General features: G+C 38.3%; 1 non-coding gene across 1 annotated transcript; it reads right to left on the minus strand.

The window, feature by feature from the left end:
• Positions 1-225: 225 nt before the first annotated feature.
• Positions 226-298, minus strand: Trnar-ucg (transfer RNA arginine (anticodon UCG)). Its single transcript has one exon. It is a non-coding gene; the product is annotated as a tRNA-Arg (tRNA).
• Between the last annotated feature and the right edge of the window lie 3,772 nt (positions 299-4,070).

Consider the following 4,070-nt stretch of genomic DNA (forward strand, 5'->3'; position numbering starts at 1 on the left):
TTTAATAAGTTCAGTAACAAAAAAAAAGAATATAAAAAGAATTTGCCTAGACCGTGACAGGACTTGAACCTGCACAGAATGCTTAATCAAAGAAAAAATCAATACTTACAATATTAATATATAAAAAATGTTATACTTTTTTAAATATATATTAATATACATATATAATTTAAATGACAACTATTTCATATAGTAAAAAAAAATAAAATAAAAAAGAATCTGCTTCGACCGTGACAGGACTCGAACCTGCAATCTTCGGATCCGAAGTCCGACGCCTTATCCATTAGGCCACACGGTCAGTTGAAACCACCCTCTCCAAATGTTCTATAACAGCAGATTAACACGGCTGTTATCAGGAGCAACAACAATAAATTGAGCTTAGTAATTCTAATGTGTAAATTGGACATTAGAAATAAACCTTTTAAAGAGCATACAAATATTCTTAAAAAACATATATTCAAAAACAAAATATTTACAAAATCTTTATTAAAATTTAAAATTAAGTTAAAATTAGAAAAAATATTTTAAATAAATATTTAAGCCTAAGAACGTTTTACAAAATGTAGAGTGCTGTTATTTTTCATAATAATAATAATAAAAACATTTTAAAAACTCAAAATTTAAAAACATTATTTTCTGCTCAATAGAAATATCATAGAACAAGGAATTAAAGCAACTTCTGCTCAATTTAATGGGAATAAAACATTTTATTCAATGATTTAAAAGTTCAATAAATTGTTTCTTAAATATGTCTTTACTTACCTTTATCAAATTTTAATCTGCTGAAAAGACATCCTGGATTTCTTGCCGTGCTGGTCGCAGATGCGAGCCAGGCGAGTGCGGAGGCGAGTTGGACATCTGACTACGTTGTCGCATCCTGCAGGAAGCGTGACGTTGCCGCCGGCAGCTGCGGCCGCCCCCTCGTCCATTCGCCATTTCCCATTTCCACTCGCTGGCCCCCGGAAAATGGCAAACGGAATGCGAGAGGCAGGAGCCTTTACGTCAAGGAAATGACGGAAGCAGCCTCAGCAGCTGAATCCTCGTCGTCTCAGCTGCTCCGGACTGCATCTCCGGAATATGGACACAGGACCCGGGGGGCATCCTTAGAGAGAGCGCAGGAGGACTCTGCTTTGGCAGGAAATCATCGTCCCGTGGGACGTAAATTAAATTCCATGCAAAGTTAATTTTTCTCACCCACCCAGAGAGCGGGAGCAGTGAGTCAGGAGCAGCTTAGTCCGGATTCCGGAATCTGGCCCTGGTGAAGTAGTTCCATTTCCGCAAAGTGGGTGGCTGCGGATGAGCGATTTATGCCTGGTGTATAGATATGGGAAAACTTTATAAATCAACGTCAACTTTGCCGTGGCAGTTCATGTGTGGGCTTAAATATTAAATTGAATTGAGTCTATCGGTTTAGATTGATGGGTTAAAGGTGGTGGAAGGGGTTTTATAGGTTAAATAGATAGATAGATAGATCGATGAATAAATTGATAGAGATAATGATTTTTGTGTTTTTTTTAGAACTTGGGATTTTTGAAAAAATATTTTTTTAATAAGAAAAATATAAGTTTATTGATAAATAAATGGTAATCTCTTTGTTAGTTAGTAAATTGTATATTGTATTTATAAACGGAATATATTTTCTCCTATTATGTGATAATATATATTAATAATAATAAATATTAATAAATTTCATACCCATGCTCAGCTTCCCACTGGCATTCCTGTTCAAATGACCGACTTCCTCGGCACGCAATGAGAAAGAAGCTACATCCTGCCTGGGATTGCCATTTCCCAAAGATTCCACTTACCCAAATCGAGACTGCCTCTTTCTTCGCACCAAGAATCGCTGAAATGTGGGGATATGGGGCTGGCAATTTACCTCGATGATTACCAGACCCCGCCGGTCCAGCGATCCAGCGATCCGCAATCTATGGCCAATGTACCGCTAGGTGATGCGCCGCCTGGACCATAAACAGAGATCCCAAATGCGAATGGCGAAAGAGCGGCCATGTAATTGAGTTCCTCCAGCTGGAAATGGTCAATTGGCAAATAGCAGCGACAATAAGCGATTCTCCAGCGGATCCGGCGAGCTGAGAAAGCCTGGCCCAAAGAGATTTGTTCGGCTTCGCCAGATTACGTGAAAGGTGAAAGTTGTCGAGAACCGCAAGGCAGGGGCCAAAGGCGAGGCAGGAGGAGCCGCAGGTGATACACGCGGACAAATAAGCGGATAAATATTTAACTTAACAATTCATAAAGAAAAATAAATTATTACATTTTGAAAAGGTATCAAGGTTTCTTTAGTTCGAATGCATTTCGAAATAACGCAATATTATAATCTCTGAAAAGTAATACAATTTTAAACTATTTTAAGCCTAATACTTAAGAGGATCCATTATTAAAGAATTATGATAACTAGAAAAATTAGTTTTCAAATGTGGTCTAAATTTATCTTACTTCTGTAATTACTCGAATGAATATATAATAAAATGTAACAAAATAAATACCTATAAAATATAATATTTTCTTTTTAGAGTTGTCCTCAAGCTCTTAAATAAAGGAATAAAATAATTATCTATAAATATATTAAGCTCCTTTCTAAAGTCCTTTCTCAAGTAAAAAAGTAAAAGTATCTTTTACTCCTAAGAAGCTAAGTTCTTAAAATATCTACAAAAGTAAAACTATTATAAATATTGTTTGTACTGCCTTAAAAAGTAAGCGTTTAAAGTAACAATTATGCCACAATTGTGATCCTATTTTAGTTTTTATCAGTGCCCAGTTGGCCATAGCAGGTCAGGCAGAAGCGGTGAGAAAACCGATCCAATCCCCACCAAGTCGCTCCGAACCGAACCGGACCCCACCTGTCGGCGACCTGTACCTGTTGGCGGTGCAGATATTTCCGTAATCCGAATGTGGAACAGTGGCACAGTAGCCACGGCAGTCGCCTCCATTTCTCCGCAGCCGCATCTTCTCCACCGTCGTCATCATCTTGGCTTCATCTTCCCAAAGCCAAGCGGCGCAGATGCTTCTCTTCCCCTTTTTGCGATATCTGCCATTTATGGCGCATGCGCGCAGTGCAGAAGTCGCAGCAACTGACAGCAAGACATCCACATCCAAGACTTCGACATGGAGACGACGACCCACTGGCTGACTGCTGGACCGGCTCCCTCCTCTCCAGATCCCGGGACTGGTTACCATTACCATCTTGTTCACTGTCTTCTTTGGCGGCGCATTACCGCATTGCAAACCTGAATTCTTCTCATCTTTCATTAATAATACTCTTTACGGGGTTATGCAAAAATAATAATGAATCCCTTTGGAGACAAGACAATTTTAGTAATTATTTTCAGGGGACTTAAAAATAGAGTTATTGAAGAGCAGCTAACATATTCGTAAAATGAATATTATTTATTATTTGTTAGGTATGAAAACCAAGTTTATGACTTAAAATACAGTTAGGAACACTTTTGTGATAAATTCAAATCCTTATCAGGCACAATTTCTATGATATAGCTAAAAAGTATAGTACTATACCATAAACAGTTCCAACATTTTTACAATGTTTTATATTAACGTACTTTCATTGCCCTATACTTTATTATTATAATTTGTGAGATATGAAAAGCATGTTTATGAACTACAACGCATTTTAAAAAACCATTTGTAAAAACTCATACCATAAGTTTTTGCAACATTTTCAAAATGTTTAATATTAACCAACCTTCTATACCCTATATTATTATTATTATATTATATTGGAGTGCATTCACCGATCGTTTTGCCCCGTCACACCCATATTTTTACCCGTTTCTTTTCTTTTTTGGCCTACCGATTCCGGATGCTGTCTCTCTTTCTCCAAATCCCCACTCCCGACTTGGGATTGGGGCCCAGGCTTTGACTTCGGTGCAACGTGTGGTGGCAAAATAGATTACGAATGTAAGGCAGTGGGTGTCGGAGTCTCGGAGCGGGAAGGTAGTGGTGTGGGTACCCACATCGGAGTCGGTATCGCTATCGTTTTGGACGGTAGCGTGTCCGTAACACTTTTGCCCCAGCCGCCTGGCAGAGTCTTGGGT

This window comes from Drosophila biarmipes, chromosome 2L, assembly GCF_025231255.1.
Source record: "Drosophila biarmipes strain raj3 chromosome 2L, RU_DBia_V1.1, whole genome shotgun sequence".
Lineage (NCBI taxonomy): Eukaryota > Metazoa > Arthropoda > Insecta > Diptera > Drosophilidae > Drosophila > Drosophila biarmipes.